The sequence below is a fragment of the Columba livia genome, chromosome 1 (assembly GCF_036013475.1).
Source record: "Columba livia isolate bColLiv1 breed racing homer chromosome 1, bColLiv1.pat.W.v2, whole genome shotgun sequence".
In the NCBI taxonomy this organism is placed as follows: Eukaryota; Metazoa; Chordata; class Aves; order Columbiformes; family Columbidae; genus Columba; species Columba livia.
Window position 1 is genome coordinate 30342520 of NC_088602.1, and position 27921 is coordinate 30370440.

The 27921-nt window shown below is 42.0% G+C and overlaps 1 long non-coding RNA gene across 1 annotated transcript in view; it reads right to left on the reverse strand.

Moving 5' to 3' along the window:
* Positions 1-840: 840 nt before the first annotated feature.
* The window catches only part of LOC135578596 (uncharacterized), a 34875-nt gene continuing 7794 nt past the window's right edge, over positions 841-27921 (reverse strand). The window contains exons 3-5 of the long non-coding RNA XR_010470432.1: positions 13520-13591; positions 7556-7594; positions 841-5599 (exon numbers count right to left, since the gene is read on the reverse strand). This is a non-coding gene — a long non-coding RNA (uncharacterized LOC135578596). The remainder of the gene's footprint in view (positions 5600-7555; positions 7595-13519; positions 13592-27921) is intronic.

Here is a 27921-nt window from a genome sequence, read left to right on the forward strand (position 1 = left end):
CAGAACACTGAAACAGGCTGCCTAGGGAGGTTGTGGAGTCTCCTTCTCTGGAGACATTCAAAACCCGCCTGGACACATTTCGGTGTAATCTCATCTAGGTGTTTCTGCTCCAGCAGTGGGATGGGATTAGATGATCTTTCAAGGCCCCTTCATATCCCTAACGTCCTGTGATTCTGTGATAAGGATTTTATTTACTTCCTTGATGTAGAAAGAAACATTTCTTTTCAAAAAGAAAAAGAGACACAAAATTTTAATTCTCTTTTACCTCCATTCTCTTTAACCTCAATGACTAATTTACACCATCCACAAGTTCATCCATTTACACTTATTTCACACCAATAACAAACAGTTACTGAAAATAACAGTTTCTGAGTAGTCTTGGCTAGGTTTCCTTGCCCTCCACCCCAGCATATATTTTATTACCATTGCTGTCCCATTGTGAAGTCACAATCAACAGAGTAAACTGTTGAGGTAACATGTGCTCTTCATGATCTCTATTTTGAGGACAGCTACAACTTGCTGTAGCTTAATTCTCTTCCACTCAACTCAGAATCACAGAATGGTTGAGGTTGGAAGGGGCCTCTGGAGCTCATCTGGTCCAAACCTACCTGCTTAAGAAGGACCACCTATAGCAGGCTGCCCCAGACTGTGTTCAGTTTGCTTTATAATACTTCCAAGGATGGACACTCAACAACCTCCCCGGGCAACCTGTTCCAGTGTTTGGTCACCCTCACAGTAAAAGGTGTTTCCTGATGTTCAGAGGAAACCTCCTGTGTTTCAGTTTGTATCCATTGCCTCTGGTCCTGTCACTAGGCACCATTGAAAAAAGCCTGACTCCTTCCTCTTTGCCCTTCAGGTGTTTATATACATTGAAGAGCTCTCCATTAACAACTTCTTCTCTAGGCTGAACAGTTCCAGCTCTTCCAGTCTTTCCTCATAAGAGAGCTCCTCAGATCTCTTAAACATCTCCATGGTTCTTTGTTGAACTCCCTGCAGTATGTCCATGTCTCTCTTGTGCTCAGGAGCCTGGAACTGGACACATCACTCCAGGTGTGGCCTCACCAGTGCTGAGCAGAAGGGAAGGATCACCTCCCTTGACCTGCAGGCTAATTGCAGCCTTTGACCTGCAGGCTAATTAGACCTTTGTCTAATGCAGCCCATGATCTCATTTGCTTTCTTTGCCACAGGGGCACATTATTGGCTAATGCTCAACTTGTTGTCCACCAGCACCCCCAGGTGAATTTCTGCCAGGCTGCTTTCCAGCTGGGATTGCTGCTCCTCAGGTGCAGGACTTTGTACTTCACATTGTTGAACTTGGTGAGGTTCCTGTCAGCCCATTTATCAAACCATCTCTCTCTGTTTGTTTTAAAGCCTCAGTCCTGCACCCACTCATGCTGGTAGTATTTTCCCCATTCACATAAAAAAGGCCATGAGTAAGTTTTTAGTTTCTTATTCAAACTTTTCAGAAATAAGTTATCTATGCACTCCTTCAATAAGTGAAACTGCTCCTTATTCTATGTAATGAGAGTAGCTTTGGTTTGCCAGCTGTCCCATTATTCTCAAATCAGCAATAAGTAACACAACAAACCCTATTAGAGTTGATGGAAAGTCTCCCCATTGATTTCCACTGGTGGAAGTTTGACCAGGACCCTTTGGGTATTACTGTGACTGATCAGCCTGAACAAAAGATATTTATTGTATTTCCATAGATGGATTAGAAACATTTTTTTCATTTAATGTAGGAAGATATTCAGATTAATTTTTAAAGCTATATTTTCCTCTGAATAAAGATGGCTGCTGCTCTCATATGTTTACCAGATTTAAGTTACCTCTCCAAAGTCCATTAACAAATAATACATTTTTATTTATGATTTCACCAGACAGCAAGAATGCAAGATTTCCTGTGCTACTCCATCAATTACTCCATGGCTAGAGTGGAAAGGTTGCTGCATTCAGGGGCCAAAAGGTGATTTACTCTGTGCAGTTAGTACAGCTAACAGAATTCTTGGCTTATTTAGCAGAAAGACAGGTATCTGCTAACATAGAGGCAACAATTTTTGAAAAACTGTCTGTTAAAAAATGACTCAGATTTTGGGCAGCCCCCAAAAATCATATTTAAAGTGAAGGACACTTCAATTTGAAGAATGTAGACAGTGTGATCTAATGGTGACAGTGATTTCAGTAGCAGTTCTGGGAAGTATCAGGTTTCCTGATCACTTTGGGAGATGTGGAAATTGGATCTTCAGTGAATGCACTGAGATTGGACAGCGAACAAGGCAGATATCATGATGGGAGTGTGTTACAGACCACCCAACCAGGATGAAGAGGCAGACAAAATATTCCGTAAGTGTCTGGGAGAAGTCTCATGATCACTAGCTCTTGTTCTTGTGGGGGACTTCAACTTACCAGATGTTTGCTGGAAGTAGAACACAACAGAGAAGAAACAGTCTAGGAGGTTCCTGGAGTGTGTGGAAGACAAATTCCTGAAACAGCTCATCAGTGAGCCAACTAGGGAAGGTGCCCCACTTGTCCTGTTGTTTGCAAACAGAGAAGGACTTGTGGGTGATGTGTCAGTCAGAGGTCACCTTGGGCATAGTGATTATGAAACAATTCACTTTTCTATTCTTGGAGATGTTAGGAGGATGGTCAGCAGAATGGCTGCCTTGGACTTCTGGAGAGCAGACTGACCTGTTTAGGAGGCTGGCTGACAGAGTCTCTTGGGAGGCAGCTCTGAAGGGCAAAGTAGTCCAGGAAGCGTGGTCACTCTTCAAAAAAAAAATCTTAAAGGCACAGGAGCAGCTGTTCCTGTGTGCTGAAAGATGAAACGGTGGGGTAGAAGACCAGCCTGGATGAATAGAGAACTTTGTCTGGAACTCAGGAAAACAAGGAGGGTTTATGACCTTCACAAGAAAGGGCATGCAACTCAGGACTACAAGCATGTCGTGAGGTTATGCAAGGAGATAATTAGAAGGGCCAAAACCCAACTAAAACTTAATCTGGCTACTGCCATAAAAGACAATAAAAAATGTTTCTATAAATACATTAGCAACAAATGGAGGGCTAAGGAGAATCTCCATCGTTTAGTGGAAGTAGGGAGGAAACATAGTGACAGAGGATGAGGGAAAGGCTGAGGTGCTTAATACCTTCTTTGCCTTAGACTTTAACAGTAAGACCACTTGTGCTCCATGTACACAGCCCCTGAAATGAAGGACAGGGACAGGGAGCAGCATGAAGCTCCCATAACCTGAGGAGTTAACAACTTGCTATAACACTTAGACATGCACAAGTCTATGGGGCCAGATGGGAACCATGGGGCTCTGAGTGAGGTGGTAGAGGTGCTCACCAAGCCGCTTTCAATTATTAATATTTATCAGCAGTTCTGGCTATTTGGGGAGGTCCCAGTTGACTGGAGGTTAGCAAATTTGATGCCCGTCTACAAGAAGGGCTGGAAGGAGGATCCAGTGCATAACAGGCCTGTCAGTCTGACCTTGGTGCTGGGGAAGGTCATGGAATACATCATCCTTGGTGCTATCATGCAGCACATACAGGACAACCAAGTGATCAGGCACAGTCAGCATATGGTTCTGTTTGACTAAACTGATCTCCTTCTATGACAGGGTGACTCACTTGGTGGATAAGGGAAGGGCTGTGGATGTTGACTTGAGTAAAGCCTTTGATACTGTTTCCCACAGCATTCTTCTGGAGAAACTGGCTGCTCATGGCTTGGACGGGGATACTCTTCACTGTGTAAAAAACTGTCTGCGTGGTCAGGCCCAAAGAATTGTGCTGAATGGAGTTAAAACCAGATGGTGGCTGGTCATGAGTGGTGTTCCCCAGGGCTCAGTTCAGTTGGAGTCAGTTCTGTTTAATCACTTTATCAATAGCCTGGATGAGGAGATTGAGTGCACCAAGTTGGGTGGGAGTGTTGACCTGCTTGTGGGTAGGAAGGCTCTACAGAGGGATCTGGACCAGCTGGATCGATGGGCTGAGACCAATTGTATATGTTTCGATAAGGCCAAGTGACAGTTCCTGCACTTAAGTCACAACAACTCCAGGCAGCACCAGAGGCTTGGGAAAGAGTAACTGGAAAGCTGCCTGGAGGAACAAGACCTGGGGGTGTTGTTTGACAGCCAGCTGAACATGAGCCAGCAGTGTGCCCAGGTGGTCAAGTAGTCCAACAGCATCCTGGCTTGTATCAGGAATAACGTGATCAGCAGAACTAGGGAACTGATCATCCCCCTGTACTCAGCACTTGTGAGGCTTCACCTCAAATCCTGTGTTCAGTTTTGGGCCCCTCACTACAGGAAAGGCATTAACGTACTGGAGCAAGTTCAGAGAAGGGCTATGAAGCTGTTGAGAGGTCTGGAGCACAAGTCTTATGAGGAGCAGATGATGGAGCTGGGGCTATTTAGCCTGGAGAAAAGGAGGCTGAGGGGAGACCTTATTGCTGTCTATGACTATCTGAAAGGAGGTTGTAGCATGGAGGGTGTTGGTCTCTTCTCCCAAGTAGCAAGTGATAGAATGAAAGGAAATGGCCTCAAGTTGCACCAGGGGAGGTTTAGATTGGATGTTAGGAAAAATTTATTCACTAAAAAGGTTGTCAAGCATTGGAACAGGCTGTCATAGGAGTGGTGGAATCACCATCCCTGAAGGTATTTGAAAGACTTGTAAAGGTGGTGGTTAAGGACATGGTTTAGGGGTGGATTTGGCAGTACTAGGTTAATGTTGGGACTTGATTATCTTAAGATCCTTTTTCAAGCTAAACAATTCTATGATTCTATTCTATATAATCTCAAATAGCTCAGCTATAATCTCAGATAGTTGATATGAACACCAGCATCAATTCATTCCAGAGAGGGGACCACCATCCAAACCTTCCATTCTGTCTCTAGGGACAACACATCTTGAATTCAACCACCTTCCCTCTCTCAATCTCTCTCATCCAAAATAATCCTCCAGGAGTTTGCACTGGATAGCCATCTTGAACTAAATTAAGTTAATCCCTTAGTAGTTGCAGCAAAGCACTACTGGTTGTGTTAAATAGGTTGGGCCATACAGAAACCAGCAGTGACTTCCTACTTCTGGGCTTCCTTGCTTTTCAGCAAAAAAAGCGTCCATGAGAAGATGCTCAGTGGAGGGAGAAAAATGTTCCCGTTCAGACCAGAATGAATGATCGTACAGTCTGAATAAGAATCCTCTTCTTATACCATTATTTAAGGGTTCTGTTGTATGAAAACCTAACTTCGTGGATACAAACAACAGGTTAATACAGAGATTTCCTAGTTTGGTACCAGTCTGATAAACAACACTGCTATACTTGTCTACTGGCACATTGGATTACTGCCCATGTGCTGAAATCGCCTTCAACAACCCATCGATGAACTACTAGGGCACTGCCATATATGCATTGATACAAACATGATAGCCTTCAGCTTACTCCCCCCATAGATAGATATTATTGGTTCAATTACTACAACATTTTCCAGGAAGAGCCTATCAGAAACTGAAATAAAAGGCTGTGCAGCTACAGACAGGAAGGTTGAGTGGTATGATGAAACTTCATTCACTGGCATGACTGATCCATGGAACTGCATACATTCTGAAAAGATAATAAACACAAAGATGAAAGAAGAGATTACAAACTGCAGTATTTTTCTTATTAGCACAGTAAAAAACCCACTGATGAGAACAAACCTCAAAAGCTGCTTGAACAATGAGGAATGAAAAACAACGTTTAAATACAGTATTGGAAAAATATGGGAATGAAGTAACTTCAGGGCAAAGATCATTAATAGCAAAATCAAGGACAATTTTCACATAGATTTTTTCCAAGATGGCAGCCACTCTTAGAAGTTGATCCAAAGCCTACTGAATCCAATGGAAAGTTCTAGCTTCAATGGACTTGGGTTCATTTTCGCCTTTGGCTGAGAGTCACTACTCCAAGTTAAAAGAGTAAGACTTGGCAAATGATAACGGAGACTACAGCACATTTAGGGTCAAAAGACCATACTTGCTGAACCAATTCATCCCCAGTGTGATTCCACCATACCCAGAGGATCTGCAGAGTCAGTTTTGTACTGACTGATGACGCCATTTGCGATTTCCAATGAGTTCAGTGTGTATGTAAGGGTAGAATCTGGCCCAGTGGATGCGACTGTACTGTCAAGTTTAGTTAATTTGAATACAATAGTCCTATCGGTTTAAATAACTGCAGGAGTTTTTCTTAACACATTAAAAGGCTATATTTTATGACTATAACCTCACAGCTATGAAATATAGCTCTCCAATGATATAACTATGAGATATATCTTTCTTCCCAACAGCTGCTGGTGGGAATTCCACTGTTTCTGAAATAAATATTATATGCATACATACCATACATGGAGGGAAAGAGACAGCAATAGGAAATACAATGAGCTGACTTAAGATGTGTTATTTATTTGCACACATTATTAATGATCTCATAGCTCAGAAGTGGTGGAGGTAACCTGAGCCACTTGTGAATTATGAAAGGTCATCAATAACTCATAGCAACATATGACACATCCATTCAGGTCATCCAGACATACTCCATGATTTGGTCTGTTTATCTAACACCAGTTTTAGTTTAGTCTGTACCGTGTGTTGATTTCATAGTACATCATGTAACAATGAGACCTCTTGGCTACACTCCCATGTAAGATGACTAAGTTTGAAGTGTAAGAGAACCTGAAACAAATTTTCAGAGTATCAGTTGATGGAACTGAACCACACATATCTACTTCCAATGACATGTGTGATCATTAAGTAAAGTAATTTAGATATAAATATATCAGATTGGGTCTGTGCATGTGCATCTGTAGAAACACACGTTTCATACAGTTGAAACTCAAAACTTTTCCTTATGTTTGTTTCTCTCTCTAAGAAACTGAAAGAGCAAACATACAACAGAGATTACTTTGATAGTAATACCACAAGACACTCAAGTCCTACAGAGATGAGCATAGTATAAGAATGAAATGAATTACAATCTAGTTTTTCATTGTCCTAAAAGAAAGCTAAGACATTTTGTTCTCAATCACATATCTGAAACTGAATAATTAGGTATAATCCATATGTAGACAAGGACATAATTTACCCCTGCTCTTCTTAAAAATTGTACAGTCCACAGTTACACATCTTAATTAGATGTGTAACTCTCAGATTAGAAACCATATTGAAAACATGATTCTGAAAAAAATATGAGTTTAAGTGGAGTTTGTCCAAGGAATCTTAATAGACCAGTTAGAAAATATTAAACTCCTCTGCTCATTCCTCTAATCATGTTGGTAGTACTCACTATATCAAACTGGCCAGGCAATGCCTTTTATTGATCGCCAGAAGCTCATGGCAATACCCTGGGGTAGAGTACGTTTCTTCCAGCCCCAAGTACCCATATATTTATTACTTTTTGAGCTAGTGGAAACTCATTGTGGGAAATACATGGCACGTGGCACACCATAGGGAGCTGGGTTGAACACACATTTTAGGCAATGCTACATACTTATAAGGTGCTAGCACTGTCATCACTACTCACACGTGAAATTCTCAGTACAGATCAGGATCCAGCAACCATCTAGAAAGACAGAATGCATTTTAGTGACCTACAGATGTGCTTTCTAGGATGGCTGAAAACACTTATGCCTTCAAACAAGCACCCCACCTGGTTCTATATCAGCCCAAATGCTACATAAACTGTTTCATAGTGTTCTTACATCAACTTGGCATGAAAAAAAAAAAAGTCTCCAGAGTAAAATCCTCTGAGCACTTCTCACATCACATGTGCTATTTGAGGCAGACAGAGACTGAAGTCATTTATCTGCACAGTTGTTCTCCCATCTGACATAAAAGCTGAAGCCAAAGGGTCTTTGATATCAAAGAAAAACTAACTCCATGCACGCAATTCTTGGTCTTTTCAACTACTTTAATCAAACTCTTATGGTAAGTCATTTCACATTTTAAACTTGAAATAGAACATTTTGTTTACAAACCAGAACATGACATAAACATTGATTTTGTCAGGGCAAGAGAACAGCTCTCAGGCAAGCGGCAACACAAAGCAGCCCTATCTAAAGTCTACTGGGTATTACCACATCACAAGAGAAGGTGAGTTTTACATATTTACCGCCAGATGGGGGAAGAAAGCATGGTGGTATCTTTTACTGGTAAAACCTTCCCTCAACTTAATTACAAATGTGCCTATCTAGAAGTAGTATGATGACACTCCACAATTAGTTTGAGAGTTTTCTCTCTCACTTTTCCATCCTTTCTTTTATAAAGTGTCTTGGTTTTTTTCCCCCTCCTTTCACCTCAAAATTGCCTTAAAACAACTGAGTTATCAGGTTATACTAAAAGTTGTGGGTTTTTTTTCCTTACCAAATGGGACAAATAACTTTCTCAAGGTTAAAATAAAACCATTGGTTGTAACATGACAAGTTAAGTCCCTCCCACTCAGCAGGCTCTCCTTTAGGAAGACTCCTGGACCTGTGTTCAGTTGAGTTGTCCACTGAAGCTGTATGAGCCAATATGCCAGTGTCACAGGATGGCAGTGCTGAGGACCTCTGCACAGCAATGAAGGGCTCTTTGCTGAGTAAGATACTAACACTGTTCATCCAGAGACAGAGAAATTACTTCTGGCTCATATCTAACATATAGACATTTTAGATATGGTAAAAGGTAGGCACCATGGCTGTTTCTTTGTAGAAGACAGAGATTTTCAGCCAGTGGTATCCTTCCCAAAACAAGAAAATCATTAAATGATTGGGCCACAGTCAGGAGAGTAATCTTTAACTGATTGAAGACAAAAAACAGTGAATATAAGTAGAAACCATCAGAAACTGAGGTGAGTGGCAAAACATAATGGATGCGCCCCATTACAAATACCCAGAGTTGCAACCCAAAAAGCCCAGAGCTGCACAATTTTGTGACTGAACAGAACCACCAGATTTAAAGACAGAAAGGGATGGTTAGGATGGCTGAGGTGCTGCCAGAACATGTTTCCATACCTGACATGTTTCAGAAAGTATTAAGTGTAGTGTAAAAAAAGGGCAAAGCCTCTCTTTCAACAGAATGCCCACTGGTCATAAGTATTAAAGCCAGCTCAGAAAACCAGGCTATATTCAAGCTGTCCCTTACCCCCTGAGAGGATGATCTTCTGGGAACAAGGGGAGATCATTTACAGAGCTCTAGAGAAGCTTACATTGCAGCTACTTGCATTGCTCCTGGCCTGGGGATAAATAAAGGCCTGAAGTCTACAGTGTTTCCCACAAGACTCCAACTCTTCAGAACCAGCTGTAAAAATGGTAAGAAAAAAAAGGCAAAAAAAAGAGAAAAGAGCCTCTTGTTTTACAGCTAGCACTTCTTTCAGTATTGCATGAGCACACTGAAGCCAGATCAAATCCAAGGAACCTGATTCTGACATCACCATGGTAAATATATTGCTCTATCTCTGTCAATTTAAATCAAATCACTGCTGATTTATCCTACTATTAGATCAGAGTTAGGCCAATGAACTGTTCGATATGACTGCAGAAATCAGGTGCTCTGAGTGCACTGTTGATGAGTCCCATAAACGTACTTGAATACAACAAAACAGAATACACCAGAGCCTGACTAACATGATCCTGGCATGAGACCAGAATCTAAGCCTTGTTTTTCTCATCCATACATCACCACCACATTTTTCAAGTGCCACTGTCATTAAGTTAAAATGCAGAGCAATCCGTCATTTAAAGACATTATGTAAACATTTTTGGGTCAAAAAGATGACCTTTCATATAACTAGCTCTGAAAAGAAGAACATTTTCCCCACGAGGTAAAGGGAGCTAAACAGAGGAATGCAACACACTGTCAACAAGTAACTCCATGACCTTCATCACTAATTAATTCTGATTTCCACTGGATTTGCACTTCATGGTTGACTGAACCCTCAAACAAATCACAGCAATGAACTCATCCTCATATCACCTAGAGCCCCACCACAATTACCTCAGTTCCCTCATTTCTCCTCACTGCGGGACTCCTCAGTCTTCTACCGTGACATGCTTATGCTCTGTCTATTCTGTCTTCTACCCATATCCTTCAACAACTTTGTCTAGCTTGCTGGTGGGCCACGAGACATCAAGACCTTTGTAAGGACCAAGGCTCCATCGACACAGTTTGCTTTACCAGAACACACATGCTCAACCAGTTGATCGTGAGTCAAACACTTTTCCACAGTCCAGCCTACCATGGTTCTGTAGCTTCCCTGTGACAAATTCTGCCCCACGTCTCTTTCAGAAGCAGAAGACAGGGCATAGGGGAGGTCAGATAACTGTGGTTCCTTATACTGTTTCACCATACATCTCACAGACCTTTTGCAGAAACTGCACAGTAAATATATACATACACACCCATGGTGTGACTATGTAACATTATCTCCTTACTCTAAGAACTACTGTTGCTATCACAAAAGTACACAAAAAGATGCAACTCTAGTAGAAAGCAGAAATTTGCTCACAAAATTTCAAACACTTTCTAGTGTGTAGTTGTCATGCAACTGCTCAAAACAATGTTAATGCACCATTCAAGCTGATAAAATCCGGGAGTCACCGAAATAGTTGTTAGTATTACTCCCCTCCACCCACTAAATTACCTTGGCCAAACATTGTCAGGGCCGGGGAATACCTAGGATGTCTTTGAAGACTCATGCAGTGGTCAGAGGAAGAAGAATATACGTATAGTTCACAGATGCACAATCTTCCTTTTAACAATAAAGTTTTGATGCTTTTGCAAGTCCTGATGTCAATAATTACCTTCAACTCCAGAAACGTGGTTCTGTGCACAGGCTTTTGCTTGTGTTGCAAAAGATTGCTGGTTCCCTGTTCAAGCCATAGGCGCTACAGATGATCCAAACCTCTTTGAATTCTAGCCAATATTTTTGACATCCAGTATTTTTCTCTATTTAATTTATTTAGGCATTTGTAACAGATGAGGGAATGACAGCAGCTGATAAAGACAACAGTAGAGTAGAAAGGAACTCCAACTGAATAAGTTAATTCACAATCCCCCTTAAAATCAGGCTGTTCTGATTATCACCTTCCCCTCCTTCAGTTTCAGCATGATTTTTAGCAACCATGGTTCTCACAAACTCCTAGACTCCACAAATAATACTTTAAACCTCTCAAAAATGGAAGTAACCATATTTTAAACATAGCATACTGCCTCCATCCTCCAGACAACTGCTGCTAAAATGCAGATGGTGTGGAAGCAGAGATGAAAATGGACCAACTGATTCTTTTTCATGTGTAAACCAGTAAGATTCTATAGAAGTGCTGTGTATAATTAGAAAATAAGCATTCCAAAGGTGTACAGCATTTGATCCTGTTCATGGTACTTCATGATAGGGAAGGTTTGGAAATACCCGCCAATTCTTTTAATCACAGCAGGCACTAAGGCTGTTAGTCAACATGCAAGGACGCTTTATTACCACTGGGAGCTTGAGCCAGTCCATCTGTACTGTTACTGGAAGATGGAGACTTGTCTTCTGGCAATTAATACATTTCTACCTCCGTGTAATTAAAGAGATCCAGTGCATTCATTCTCATTAAAAAAGAAATGTGGAGCTTTGCTATTTGTCCAGTTTGGGGCTGTAAAAGAACTTCAAACATCAGAATAATTTTCTAAAAGTAATGAGTTCCCTCTTTCTAGTGGGTGCTACAGACCTGGTAATAAAGCATCTTTGCTAAAAACTGCTATCTGCAGACTGATTCATTCTGATTGCATGAGAGAAAGATTCAGACTGGGAGTGCTCTGCAGGGAATCTGACAGTCTTTTATCAGCTGCATATTCTTGACTTATAAAAACAAAAACAAAGGCATATTGTGAAGATCATGGAGCCTCATTGCTGGGCTACAGCATTTTAGCTGAAGATTTCAGACTTGCATACAACAGCATGCTTGAGAAAAGGGTGCTGTATAAAGTTAAAATCGAGCATGAGATTTCTGTCTCCTTTGCTGTCTGTACAAATCAAGGAAATCTCAATTATTCTCCCTTGAGGCATCTTGAGGATTCTGCTTTTCTCTTAACAGATCCACTCTCCTCCTTTGAAGTGGCAAGCAGAGACAGTGGCTTGCCTCTCTGGGGTAATATGCATAAGGAACATGTTCACATACAACTGCCTCCTTTTTTGGCATATCTGCAGGATACTTGCACCAGATTCTTGTCCAGATCATAGTATAAATCTTGAAAAATTCAGACAGGAACAATTACATTCTTTCAGCTGAGAAGAATAAGTGGCCAACAGGCTCCAACAGGAGACCAGCCTAAGCAAAGTCTGCAAGGCTTTATTGTGAGGAACCCTCTTCAAAAGGCAATCCCAGGCCACTGAGCTCCTAACTTAAATGCTAGGCTCTCCAAATTAGTCAGAACTGGGGAAAAGACAGAAGCTTGGGCTACAGCCCACCTTCCCTTTGCTTTGCATCCTCTGACATTGCTGGGCCTCCTGGGGGGAGCTTTTCTGCTCCTTCCAGTGTGGGAACCACAGGCATTTCTGGCACTTGCATGCAGCACTTTCAATATACTCTCCCCTCTACTCACACCCACATTAAGCATAAAAGACAGTGTTTTCCATCAACACTTATCAAAGTGCCAGTACTCTGAGAAGAAAAACTAAAAGGGAAAGGGGAATTAAGCTGAAGAAAATGAAACCACTGCCGTCAGCCCATTGAAAACTCTCCTAAAAGCTTTTTTCTTCCATATTCCCTACCAGAGTGCCAAACAAATAGTAATTAAAATATATATTATGCTCAAAGCCACGGATTATTCTTCCCACTGGATTTCTTGAGTGGTTGTCCTGTCTTCTTGCATCAGTGTTTCAGACTGTGAGCTCTCTGAGACATGACTTTCATTATCTCTGGGTCATTAGCAGCTCATAACTCAATGTCAGATAATACTGATAAAGAGAGACAAAGGGCAGACCCTTTTCAAATTGTGGAGCCAAATGCATTGCACTGCATTGTGTAAAGTCAAAACTGTATGCATTAGTTACCTAACAGTGACAATACTGGACACTTGGCTAGTTAAGGAAAATAGATGGCACAGCATATTGTATTAAGCAGTGGGATTTACTCAGATGCTCAAAGGCCAGGCTGAGCCAAAAATGGGTCTTGCTCGCCAGAACAGAATCCAAGACCAGATTGGTTCAAATAGGGCACAGAGGTAGCTTCAGAAAAATTATCTAAAAATACCCTGAAGACACCAAACCTTGCACTCTGCAGTGACCAATAGGAACCATGAGCTGCAGCAATGTGTCTAGACCCCTGCCCCACTTTAAAGCTTCTGCACCAAATGCAGGAGGTGCTTCCAGCTACCCAGCACTTGCAGTGTGCTCCATGGGGTCCGTTGAGGTTACTCTTTTAGTAACCTCAGTATTGTATACTGGAAATAATTTTAAAATAAATAAATAAATATCCTAGTGACTACATGTTCACTTGGGAAGCAGAGGACCAATCTCCATTCTCACCTCTAGTCTGAAGTCTGTTCCTCTTCTCTCTTCCTGACATCAAACTGGTCTTCAAAAGCCGTTCTCCCCCATCTGCATACACAAAACAAAAACAGATAAAGCTTCATCCTGGACAGAAGAATGTATGTCAGGGTCTCATGACTATTTCTTTTTAATCCAGGGTCTGTTTGAATAAAAATTATGAGCAGACCAGCCCCAGGGTGCATCACGCCAGCTGAATACCCTGACCCTGAGCAGCCTGAGTCATCTTCCCTTTTGGTTTTCATTCCAGCCATATGAACCCTTCATTATTTGTAACACTATAACACCACTTCAGTAGGAAGGGTTGGAAGAGCCCCCTCACGCAACCTTATTTTCCAGGGCATGATTCAAGGTACTCCCCAGTTGAGTAGTAAATGTGGTTTTGAATGCCCTCAGGGTGATGAGAGTGGTGTACCCAGCTTTCCTGCTCCTTAGTCAGAGCACCTAACTCACAGCTTAATATGTAAAGGCACTGGGGTTGTTTGTTTTGGTTTGGTTTGGTTTTTAATGAGGCAAGGACTGCAGATGGTGAGCGCACTCCTGTTTCATGTTCACTGTACATGGGACAAGCCTCTGCAATTACAACCCTTGGATCACCATGAGAAATACTTCTCTGATAGCTGGGAACATGGAGTAGCACAAAGACTACCTGGTTCTGTTGGCACCTAGAGGCTTTCCAGGACCAAAAAGGAGATGGCCAGATGAGGAACCTGATGAGAGAGTTTGATGAGAGATTTTATTCACCTAAAACCTACCAAGATGCCAACAGCCTTACTATAGGTCTAGCACCACGGGATTTTCTTGCAGGGTACCAACACTTATGAACAAACCTCAACCAGACAGCTGATGCAGGGGTCTAACACTCACCCTTCACTGTGGCTGCACTTTTAGCTTGCTGGAAGCAACCAAACAACTGATATCAGGGTGTGAAGACTCTCTAGGATAGCTAGTCTCCTAAGAAGCTCAGCTACTAGGCTGCATAGAGAGCAACATGTGTTTTTTTGGCTATAAGGTCTTGAAATGAAATAACTTCTCATGCACAACTTTCAGAACATTGTTTTGTCAGCAGAAAAAAAAAAAATCATTATTATTATTATTATTATTATTATTATTATTATTTAGGGATTTTTTTTTAAATGATCATGCAAACAATTTTTCTTTGCAACTTTTCATTTCTTTTATTTTTCTGCAAACAGCTATTGTGCTTTAAAGTCGTCTCGGTTAAACAAACTATAAACCAACTTTCAGTTATGATCCTAGACAGAAACTGCTGATCCTTATTTAATCGGTCTGGATTTTGTTGCTAACCATCTTTTTTAAATGAATGCCACATCTTTGCAAGGATGCTAGAGGAAAGAATGGAAATACAGTATTATACAACCTGCTGAAATTCTTTGTTAATGTGTTGTAACATGCCACATCGTTATTTTTTTCCTCTCCCACTACATACACATTTGGACACATTACGAGGACAAATTGTTTTTAAAATTGGAAAAACTCCTGTTTCTGGAATTATCCTGCCTTTGTATCATTTTATGGAGAACATTATCTGATAAATTTCTAAATGAAAGACGCGAGAGGCCAGCAAATGAAAAAAATAAAATAAATATGTCTTTTCTTAATTCAAAGGAGTTATACTTGCTTTCCCTATTTAATGGGAAGTTGCTGACCAAGTTTAGAAATGGGGGAATAAGATTGCTACATTCAACATATAAAATATATGTAGACATCTCAATTTAGCCATAACCCATCTGTTTGAGGCTCATAGGTATGTTGCAATTCTACCAGTACTTGGTAAAATATTAACAATGCAAATTTACCCTCCTGTTTTCAGAAGAACAAGAAAAGTGGATTGTTTTTCAGACGGACCACCGTGACAAGGTGAAGGCACTGATTTTCCCCAAAGTTCAACAGGCTCCAGATACTATGAAGCACAGAGTGTCAAAGGGGGAGGCTGAGACAGAGACTCTGAGACTCCAGAGAGAGTTTCAAGGAGTCAGAGAAGGCTTTCTGTGTATAGGTTGGTGTGAAAGTGGCTTTGGGTGTCACGCCTATGTAATTAAGCTGGCAGGAAGGGGATCTGAAACAACAGTGTCTCCATTCAGAAAAGACACCTTAGACATTCTGGAAACAGACTGCTTTCAAAGACAGTTTGAAACCAAAGGCCTCCTCTTTCATGATAAGAGTCTGCTGCCATCTCCAGCTCAGTTGTCACCATTGCTAAGACTCTCACAGCTTCATTCTGGTGAAGTAAACACCATGATCTTGAGATCCCAAATGGCTCCACCTGCACTGCTGCGTGAGTGACCTGAAGGGCAGGTCTGAGGCTGAGACAGCCAGTAGCCCTCATCACTCACCTGGAGGAACACCTAACCTGCCAGGCTGCAGAAATCCTAGTGTTACTTCCTGGGAGGCACCTAATCTCTGGGTTGGGCTTACAGTGCCACTCAAGGGCAACTTTACCTGCGGTGCAGGCAGCTCACATGTTTCTTGTTAGTCACAGCTGCCCTTGTGGTTACTATCGGCTGGAAAGCCTTGAAGGTGCATGTGATCATTCCCAGAAGAATCACGATACTGCAAGGGTGGGAGGTATGTGGTGACAGTCCAAGCACAGCTTGTGCATGGGCAGCACTAGGGGTCGGGGCAGAGCCAGCTCAGTGCTGGGAGTCAGGATAGGACTAGGACCCTTGCTAAGGAAAGGCAACACCTGCAATCCCTACCTTGCTATAACTATGTCTATGACCCAAACTGCCAGTTAAGAGATCGTGTAACCACACCTTTCCCCCAACAAACCTTCCCTGTAACCACAAAGAGGTTATGAGGAGAACATAAACTAACGCACATTTCTGTACTATTTATAAACAGAACTATCCCAGATATTTTAGAAATGGGCATAAAGGAAAGAGGTTTGATTATCTTCTCCATTGCAAAAGTTTTATTCTGGAGTTACACTACCAGGAATGAAAATGGGGCTCAACAACTCTCCTCTGAAGATTTTTGCAGCTGAATGGTCAGACTCTGCTTTGTGATTATAGACAATGAGGAGGAGAAGTTCTTTCTTCTCCTCATTTGTATCATCCACAGTGGTGTTCCTGTGAGAATGTGAGAGAGTCATGAATGACAGGAGTTGTAAGGCAGGGCTGCCATGGGATGGTGTGAAAGCAATGTTGGAGATGGACTGTTAATCCTTATAACAATGTTTTAAGTTGGACAAAACAAAGCCTGGGATTACAGCATGGAAAGAGAAGGCACATTCAGGAAGGTCACCATTTCGTTTAACTAATTTGAGGTCAGGGCAAGGTAGGGCAGCTGGAAAAGAGAAATGGAAAAAGTTCTTTAAATTACTTTATTAATCATGACAGTATCTAGTGCTGAGACTGGGAAGAGAAAAACGTTGTTCTTTTGACCAGCATTTTAAAACCATCCCATCTCCAGATGAACAAAGTAAATGAGTATTCCTTCAAGCAATGGATAGTGAGGAAGACTGTAAATCAGATTTATGGGACATTCATTGCTGCTTCTTTTGTACTGTTCTACATCCATAACATAAAAAGTAGGGGGCACTGAAGTCTCTACTTGTAAAGGCAGTAGTAAATTAAACATGCCAAAGACCAGCCTCTGGCACTGAGGGCAGCAGGTTGCAAACAGTCCACTGCTGTATTACTAACTTCCCTTACTCTTCAGAATGGGATGGCCATGACCAAACTGCTCACTTGGAGCTGTTCCTCCCTTGTGCTAACCCTGAACCCACCATTCAGGAGCAGAGACAGATGGCCCAAGCCAAACCCATGCTAAGGACTCTGCTAAGAGTTTAGCACTATGAGCAATCACTTTGCTGTAGCCAAAGGGACTGGAAATATAGAGCCACCACTTCCAAGACAGCTTATCTTAGAGTCGGATTTTATATAGCTCAAGCAGCTTCCCCTTTGCTTATGGTTAAGGTGCAGGGGCTGGAAGTCTTGCACCCTGATCATTTTATGCCAGTGAAAACTTCCAGCAGAAACTCCTACCCTAGTTCCTTGACCAATGATGTAAGTAGCTCTTCTGGATCTGAATTTATAGCGAAGACTAGTCAGTCTTCTGGGAGCACACATGGGCCCTACTTCTGCTAAGGAGTGGCACCTAGAGGAAATGGGGATGAGGCCCAGCCAGTGGGTCTGCAAGTGTGAGAATGCTCTGAGTAAAAAGAAAAACCAAAATTTCCCTTCAAAGTAGACAAAAAGATGCCAGCTGTTTCCACAACCCTGCAGTTAAATTAGCAGTGCTCTGGTCCCACTTTCAGGGGCCATCCTGCAACAAAGCCTGTTTATTCATCTGTTAAGGGTTTGGCCCTCCACATTCAACCAAGCAAGGCACCTACCAAAGGAGATGGGAGTTTTGCAAGAGTCTGAGAGGACTCTGCAGGATTTTGGCCTTTCATTTTAATGGTTAACCAACTCCGAGCCTTGACCTTCGGTGGGGCTGAGGAGATCTGTGCAGATGGGAGACTGCTTCTTCTTTTCTTGTGGTAAAATTAAAAAGAGAAAAGAAGATCATACATCATGAAACGTGACAATTCCCAGAGTAGCTCTTTCGGAGCTCCTTCTACCAAAGAGTTGTAGCACTGCCAGGCAAAAGGAGAAATGGTCTTAATCACCCAAACCCTAGGCAAACACTGTATCTTTTTTGTGAATTGAGTTTAAACAGAAGTTATGCAGGAAGGACCAAGTCAGAAACCACTTTTTCCAGATGTCAGAAAGATTGAAACACACATGGGGAAAAAACCTAGCGTTACGAATTTTCAGTTTGATATATCTGGTAGGTGAAAGAACTAATGCTGTAAAGAAAATGTTTGCATAGTGCCGCTGAGTCTGCTCTAGACTATAATACTGATCAAACAGCACTTTCACCAAACATTTCTTAACCATGCTGCTGTTTGAAGAGTAGAAAGTACAGGAGGGAGGGAAAAAGAAAAATCTAAATGTGAACACGAAGTTCTACTTACTGAGATAAAGATTGAAGAAATAGATATGGATATAGAAAATGCTCTTGAAATATGTTCCTTGTTATAAATAAACCATGTTGCCAGCACTTAAATAAAAAATAAAAAAAATAAAATCCCTGTTGAGAGTCACAAGGGAGCAATACTATCGCTGGAATATCTGCTGATGCAGCTGAACTACGCTTAAGACATCTGCTGAGATTAAACTACTTTGTGGCTGGAGGTATTAGGAAAAAAAGAGTTACTTCAACAAAAAAATAGCCAGTGTGTGAAAACAAAACCACACCAAAATGTAACAGAACATGCACTTCTACAACTGTGGCACCACTGTACAGTAGTTATTCCATCAATCTGTCTGCCTTAAAAGTGAAGCAAAAGATTGTAAAACAGACTGATAAATGAAGAAAACTTTCCCACAGCACTGCTTTCTGCAGAAATCTCAGATCCTGAAAAGAATCACAAGCTATTAAGAGAAAGGGAGGACAAAAAATAAATAGGATTTAAAGCCAATTTATTCAAAACGAGTGTCTCATTCACTTTGCTGCCAAAGCACCGAGTTGAGACCTTCTGAGATGTGCCTGCAGCTCCATCCCACCTTCGTTAGCACCCAGGTCAAAGGGAGGAGCGCGACTTCTAGCAAGTGCCTGTGTCAGAGCCGTGACACCAGCTGCAGGCAGGGAAGCCCAGTGTGCGGGCAGGGAAGGACAGTGCACAGGCATGGAAGGACAGCGTGCAGGCAGGGGAGGATGGTGCACAGGCAGGGGAGAATAGTGCACAGGCAGGGAAGAACAGCGTGCAGGCAGGGAAGGACAGCGTGCAGGCAGGGAAGCACCGCACAGGCAGCCAGCAGCTACGTGTTATCAATACTGCCATGCACCACTCATCTAAGGGCATGTTTTAAAAACCATTTCCTTAAATTGAAGTGGCTCTTACTCTGGTTTGCAAGCAGTTTGATGCTGGCTCCGTTGGAGCTGATTCTTTAATGGCTGGAGCTATACCAGATGAACTGCTCGACCAGCATCAACAGAAGCAACCAATTTTAATTAAACTGGTTTAAAAGCCAGCTTCAACAAAACACAAGCAATTTCTGCACACAAGCCATACGTTTTGAGGGCTGCGCCTCCCATTTCATTTTTACAATGAGTAAAATTCTCTGCACCACTTCTGTAAGGAAAGTAGGAATTCAGGATATTTTTCAATTTCAGTATGAACTCTTTACTCCTACATTTTAAAACACTGCATAATGGTTATTAACCATAGATCAGGGCTTCACGCAACAGGAGACAGACTGGCAGGTCTAATGCACACATATATTGGAGACATAATTCAGAAATACTGAGGACTTGGTATCCCCTCCTATGTCCAAGCTCTCACTTCAAATAACAGAGCGTTTCTGTAAATGCCTCTTCTCCCCGCATTCCCTTCCCCCTGGTTTCTGCCCTTCCTATCTAAAGTTATCACAACTGCCTTATACAGCTGTTGTCTCAGGTGTCACTCAATAAGCACCTCCACTCCTGTCTCACTATTTTCCCCTGAAACTCCTCCCACTAGCATTTTAAAATACATTTGTCAGCCACCATACTTAGAGTTCCATGTTCCCTCTTGTGCCAACCTAATAATATCTTTTGCCTCAGCTCTTGGGTTGTCATGGGTTTAAGATATGAATCAAATCCAGGACTACCTCCCATGTCTTGCTACACCTACGTGCTTGAAAGGCTTGGTATAATACTGTATCAGGAGATGTACAATTTTATTCAGGGGCAATTTAGCATCCAAATTCCATTCATTGAGCCCCTTACTCATGTGTGCTTTGTGTACACATTGCACAGACCCCATGCATCTTCCTGGGGTTGTAAAGAAATGTCCATCTTTCTTCTTGATGATGTCCTGCCATATGTAAATGGCCAAACACTTGGTAGAGGGGGCACAGATGCATTTTAGTCCCCCTGGCACTGTGTGGAAAAGACTAGTGCCAGCGGGAGTGTCCCACCTGTGTCACCTAGTGGTGAGGGCACAGTCTGGGATTGTCAAGAATGTAAAGTTCCGGGTGTATGCCATGGCCATTGGACCACTGGATAAAACGGGCATGTTTGTTGTGTTTCCCAAACCATTTTTCACATCTAGTCCTCTTTCTCCTTTGATCTGCTCATTAGTATTGAAAAGGGAAAGATATAATTTCTTCTGATATATTCCATTCACTCCAAATCTCACTCAGGTTTTTACTTCTAGCCAGGAAAACTGGAAGAAAATGCCAGGTGAAGCTAAACAAGTTCTGCTGCCTGACTTTATTCTTCTAGAGAGACCTCAGTGGTTGATCAAAAATCCAGTTTCTCAGACAGCCTTACTAGTACCTTTCTACCTGTACAGAAGGGTCAGTCCCTCATGTCCCAGCTGTGCAATGCCTTGCACAACCCCAAAGTGGTCTTGATCTCCCAAACAGGACAGATGATTCACCAGCCAGTGGCAGCTTTTTTTCTGATGATGCAATACACGAAACTTTAACTCCCCGTTAGAGCATTTTAGTGAATTAACAGCTCAGAACATGCTTGCGTGGAAAGCAGTCGCAGCCTCTCTGATTAACCTCTGGTCCCTTAAGTAATAACTCAGTAACTGAGGTACCCTTCATTAATATACACTTGACAGACAAAAAGGTAACAACAGCCTTGTCATGACAAGTCTCATGGCGGCTGTTGCTTTTCCTCACTGCTGTTGCATTCTAGTTCTGTTTACTGGGAAACCTGACTCATCTGCTACTTTTGTAGTACAGAGCAATGCGGAGTTGGGTAATTCCCTGCTGGAAGAGCTATTTACAATTTAGCTGTAATCAGCATGGTTTGTACAGGGTTTTTATACGTGTGTGTATATATATATGTGTGTATACTCTCTCCTGAATCTAGGATGGTGCTTGTATGGTAGCTTTTGTAAAACAAAATAACAGGGACAAAAATAAAGCTTCTATATGGGTACCTGGAAGTATTTTCACAAGCAAATAAGCTGAAAAAGTACAGACTGTTTTTATCACCTGCTGATGAATATAAACTTAAGAAACATACAGGCATTTAGTAAAAGTATATAAAAAGGCAGTTCTCTGAGATTGGAAGAAACGTAAATGTTAGCCAGTCTAAAATTGTTGAAAGAAAAGTTTGGTATTAGGTATACCTTTTTGGTCACAAATGGAGAATAGGTGATAATATGACGCAGATGGTCTGTATCATGCTTTGATAAACACTTAATAAAAATGCTTCAAGCTCTCTCAATGCCTAACAAGTGATACACAGATGGTCTTGCCCTAGTGGTCATTTCAATGGGGCCAATTCAGTGGGACTGAATGGTCTTACACATGCGTTCGAGTTCCATATATATTCCTTTTGAGCATCAAGTACCCACTAACTTAAAGGACAATTCAGAACATAGAAGGTTTTGCAAATCTGTCAAGGAGATTGTACCTAAAACCTTTGCAGGAGTGCATTCATATCAAGAATAACTTATGATCTAAGATCACTGTTCCAGAATAAATTCCTTCACAACAGACCAGTGATGTCTGACATCAAACCTTACAAAAATATTTTTCCTCTTTCCTGCGAATCACTGTAGTTAATTTTCAATAGCTGCTTATAAGCATTCATGCAAGGAACCTGTACCATATTCATTGTGAGTAGTATACATGCTAATCTCTCACGTTAGAAAGCATCCTACCCTGATGGAGTATTCTTCACTCAACCGGTGCTTCAGTGAGAAGAGACGGGTTTTTATACAACTCGGTACTGGAAACTTGAAAAACAGAAAACAGCTTTAAACACACAAATGATGCAGAGACAGAGATGCTAATAATTTCCATTATTATAGATATGCTGGCCTTTTCCACCTAAACAAGTCTTCATGCTACCATAACTATTCAACCAATTTTACTTCAAAAGATTTGGGCAGATCTTCAAACATTTTTCCCTGCATTTTTGTGGTTTTCACCCTTTCAATCCATTTTCTGCTACGGAATTAATTTACAAACAATGTATGTTGTCTTTCAAGTAACTGTATGTGAAAGATACCGTGTGCAATGAGGCATTTTTTACAACTAGGGCCACCCAGACTGCCCCATGGAGACATGCCCTTCTAAAAACTGTATTGATGTTTCCATTTTATATAGTGTTTGAAGCTGGGAATTTTCTCTTAAACACTTGGCATAATCTTTCCATTACTCCGTGGTATACTTCTCACACAAAGTCACAGGCAAATAAGAGAAAAATACTTGATTGTATATTTATGGTGCTTATGTCACAGAACATCTGGTATTAGCTTTGATTTAAATAGCCTTCTAACATGCTAGAATTTGTAAAATTATTTTTATAAAGAACATTTGATCTGCATGTCTTGATACATATGACAGAAGCTTAGTAGATCCTGAGAATTAAATGATACCTTTTCTCAAAAAATGAGAAAAACTCAGGTTTGTAGCTCTATAAGTAACTTCTGTTCCCATTTTCAGCAGCATTATAGGTGGGGTTTAGTTGCATGAGCCTAAGACTAAGAGTTGAAAAAGCTTAAACCATTATGGTCTCCCACCATTTTAGGCATTTTGGCATCCAAACTTGTTCACTGAAGAATTGTATCAGACTAAGGTAAATATATGTCTAGTGACTCCACCCTGCTTCTACTACCTTTGCAATGAAATTTAAGGAAAGGCACATTTCCCTGCAATCCTGAATGTTCCTAATAGCCTTCTGGTGGGTTGGTTTGGTCGTCAGAGATGCACATTTCCAGTTAAGCATTTCTCAGCTTTTTCCCTCCGTTCTGCAGGGAAGTGGCTCTCTTGAACCCTCTGAATAAGCTCTTCTTTTCCTGCAATAAATAATCTCTGCTTATTCAGTTCCACTTCACTTCACAATCCCCCCTTTGCCCTCTTACTTCTGTTCTGCTGCTGTTCCTGCCAGCTGTCCCCAGAGTTATTGCTCTTGCTGCTCAAGTCTGCCTCTGTCTTCCCCTGGCACCTCACAGGCAGCCTGGCAAGCTGAAAAATGCTCCAAATCCCTCCTTAGCACACGTGTTCCCCAGCAATACACATGCTGAAAATTGCTGAGATTATTCAAGATATTGCTTAGACTCATAGTGACTAGTCCTGTACCAAAAGCCCCGAGAGCTGCCGGTATGAGACCAACGTGCTTCAAGCTCAAGGTTTGGAGTAAGGAAACTACTAGCCCAAGATAAAGAAAAACAATCTTTCCCATGTTATTACTGTAGAAGTTTCACAAGGAGAAAAGGAATCTCACTTTTCAAAGAGAAGGGAGATCCAAGCAGGAAGAAAATTTGCAAAGATGGCTTGTCCTTGAAGAGGAAGACATCATTTAGGGTTTGCAAAACCAGCATGCAGTATTTGGATACAATTAGCCCTATACCATAGGGATATAAATACCCCTAACAGTCCAAAAGGAGGGGGCAACGCAACTGTCGGGTGTATTGCTTGCAACCATCATTACTACAGCGGAGCTGCTCCACAAAAAAGCCCATACATGGTCCTTACAAGGTCCTTCTTACTTCTTCTTATGGACTTTTCACCTCCACAGCCAATCAGGCAGAAAAGTCACAGGAGGGCCTCAGGTTGCTTCATCAGTGGGATGAACCAGCTGTTCCTTTCTCCTCCTCCACAAGGCTGGTGTGCAAGGCCCAGGTTTGGGAGGTGCCCAGAGGCTGTGCATGGGCAGGGACAGTCATCTGGCAGCAGCATCCTGGGGCCACCATGGGGCAGGCACCAGGACAGAGATGCCGGCAGAAACTCCTGCCCGAATGCACACGGTGAGCTGTGGTGCACCTGGCCCATTCAGGGCCCGCAACCCCCAGCATTGCAAACAAAGCTGAAAATCGGGAATCTTTTTCCATAGCTGAGTGGTTTTTTGAGCTTGTGAGCATCACATTTGCTCAATTTTCTCTGCAAGCACAACAGCTAAAACTCTGTTTCCTTTCAATTTGTTAACCAAAACTGGCCACCTGTCTTCTTAAACTGGGATTTGAATTCACCCTTGTCCCCAGCTAGTCTCTCCTCCCTCTCCTCCTGCTTCTCCCCCACAACACCCCAACACTCAAATTTAGGAAGATTTATGCTTGAGCTGCTGAAGCTGGCAGCAATATATTATGAGCAGAAGGTGGTATTTGAGCAAAGGCCAAGGCAGTGCGAATTTGTAGAGCTGGATGCAAGAGCAAACAGAAAGGAAGCACCTACTGTAAGGTAGTTTGCAACAGAGCTGGCTGAAAATTTTTCGTTGGAGCAAATTTTCTTTGACAATTGTTTTTCTTTTTTGGTCAAAACCAAATTCTCCAGGAGAGGTGTCTGCTTTTACACTTTGCCTTAGAATGAATGAGGGCTACCAAACAAAAGATATTCCAATCAGCACATATTCCAGTTTTCAGCCAAATAGTGTTTGACAAAAATCTGTCATTTCTCAGGGGACAAAATAACTCTTTTTCGTCAAGTCCTATTTTATAAGCCTACAGTATACAATGCCTATTGTTCTCTCTGTTGTTAAACCTCTTACCGTGGTTCAACATTGCAGCTGGCTGTCATGCTTGTGTTTGTATATTGAATATCTGTGGGGTAGATTACTTCATTGCTTATGTGTATCAGTTCCCCATTTGGAAAGGGGACATATCACATCTTGTCTGTTCAGCTGATAAGCATAACAACTACTGTCTCTTACTGTGGCTGGGTATCCTGCTTAGGTTTCCAGTTTCAATGGGCACTAATGTTGTGCTAATGTCATGCAAACAATACAAAATAATAGTCTTATTAAACTAGTATATTCTGATCAGCTCCAGAGCAGGCAAAGAAATACATGCTCAGGGTTTGGGGTTTTTTTTCCCCAGAAAGAGGCCTCATGAAGCAAATCTCCCTGGTTCTCCGACAGTGGCTGATACCCATAAATCTTTGTATGTCCATGATGTCTGCTGAGCACACAGTGAGGACAGGGGTATCATGTGGGATTATTTGTGCACTAGTGATAATAATCAGACTGATATGAAGAGAACTCAGCACTCATGCCTTCCCATTCCTTCAGCAGCTCCCCAGATTATTCTTAGCCTTTTTTTTTCTCCTTTTTGAAAAGGATTTTATCTTTTCACTGCCAGCAGAAATTTCCATTACATAGTAGTGCCATTGCATGGTAGCTACTTTAAACATGCTTGCCATCAGCAGATCTGAGCTCAAGTTCATCATGGAGAGGAAATGCATTTGCAGGGCTGTTGCCTCTGAGTGCTCTTCTCAGAACAAAGCAGTTTAAATTTGCCCTTCACCCCCAAGAGACAGCAGCTGGCAGAAGCAGTTCAGAGGGGCTCCAGCAGTGTTTGCATGTCCCGTCCCCACCATGGTTAATAAAAATACTGCTTGGGACCAGGGCAGCTGGAGGTGCCTGGCCCCCCCACCTTGGAAAGGGTGTAGATCTTGCATCTTCACATAACGCTTTTGGGGGCACAGTTGCTGCACAGGGCAGGAGATGAGATGCCATAGCAGAACAGAGCACTGGGGTGTCCAAGAAAAGAGCATGTGCCTTTGGTTTCCCTTCTGCTACCAACCAGTGCACAATGACCCACATTAGCCATTTCTCTGTTCCACCAAGACCTTTTCATCATGAACAAGCTCCCATTGTCCAGTCAGATCCTCCCAGACACCAAGGGTCTGTGGTGCACTAGGGTGGTGAATATTTCTTTCTTCCTGTAGGGCCAGCCTGTATCTTGTGACCACAGGATTGCAGGCTGCCAGTCTTCAGCATGTGAAGACAAGTCCAGCAGCCTGTGGATGTTTTGGCCAGTGGGGCCCAGTTGACCCTTCATACAGTGATCAAATCCTGAATTCTCGACAATGCCACTGCTTACAGTATCAGCAGGGTCTCCAACCACTTGTGTCATGCTGGGCAAGTCTGTCACCTGGAGTGAAAATAGCATTACTGCCAGGGAGGTATAATGCAACACAGCATCACAAAAGAGGAAAAGCTCCAGGAGCAAAGACGAGAAGTGAGGATGATGCAGGCTGCTTGCTTCACTCTTGTGAAGGTCTTTCAGGTCCTGAAATGGCCCTTCTGGGGGCTTTACCCTGAACCTGAAACCTCAGACAATAAGTAGTGCAAAGCAAGTTTTGGAGGTATGCAGAAACAGTACAGCTGAGGACTCAGGTCTAAATAGACTCCACAGCAGTCTGGTGAAACCAAGTGCCGAGATAGCAAGTGATGTTACAGGCATTCAAAACTCACTGCCTTCCCCATGTGTCTCATGTTTATGTATCTGTAGTAATTGGCTTCGGTTGCATCTCTGAACTTTGCCTAAAGCATGTAATACTCATGAATCTGCAAAATTGGGCTGGAAGTCTCCAGAGAAGAGGATTACCCAGGAGAATTTTAGTATTTCCTGCTTCCAGTTGGGCTGGAACCAACACAAAAACAGCTATAACAGCATTTGGCTCTTGAATGCCAGGTCCCAGCCAAAAGGCAAGAAATTTAGGGGTATGTAAAGATTAAATATATATATATATATAAAAAATCAAATAAATAAAAATAAGATTTTTTTTAAAAAAAAAAAAAGGAGATTGGGGTGACTAACAGAGCCAAGCTTTTGAGAAGCTAGAAGTAAAAGAAAAAAAAAAAAAAAAACAACAAACTCCCATTCAGCCAGTTCTTACTAGTTTCTGAAGTGTTTTGCTAACCTGCAGGGCTAGGTCCTCAGTTCTACATGACACCTGAACTTTCTTACAAAAGAAGAATCCCTAAAGGCTAGATCTGGGGGCTTTGGCACTGGTTTATACCTCCCTGAAACAGAATAAAACTGCCAAGTCAGACTGGGATCTAGCCCAGAGTTTGTATTAATTAAATTATTTATTTAGCTGATAATTACAGGCTTCTTGGGCTTGACTCCCTTTATACTCACACAAGTACTGTTTGGAGACCTCTACTGAAGTCAGAAGAAAATTTAATCTTCTCACTGTTCTTCAGCAGATCTGGCAACTGTTAGACAGGCCATAGCAACTCTGCAGCATTACAGATCCATGCACAAATGTAGAATTTCAGACTGAAACCACCTATCAAGATGAACAGTGAGAACTTGCTTTGTGTGCACATCCGGAAATAAAGTGTTTAGATGTATCACCGCAGATTTTTGCTCCTTGTGACCTCTGCCACCAGCACTACAAACTGCACTTTGTCCGGGGGAGGGCTGGATTCATGTATGTATGTGGCACAGCCTCACAGACTGCTTGCTGCACTGCATAGTTGCATGCAGAACAGAAAACCAACCCTTTTAATAGCAAGCAAGGACCCCAATAGCAATCACGAGGCATTTGTACCTAGTTACAGCAAGGTGTTCATGCAGACTGCATGAAAAGCGTTACGCTTGTGGAGATTACCAGCAAGGTGCTACAGGGGTCTCT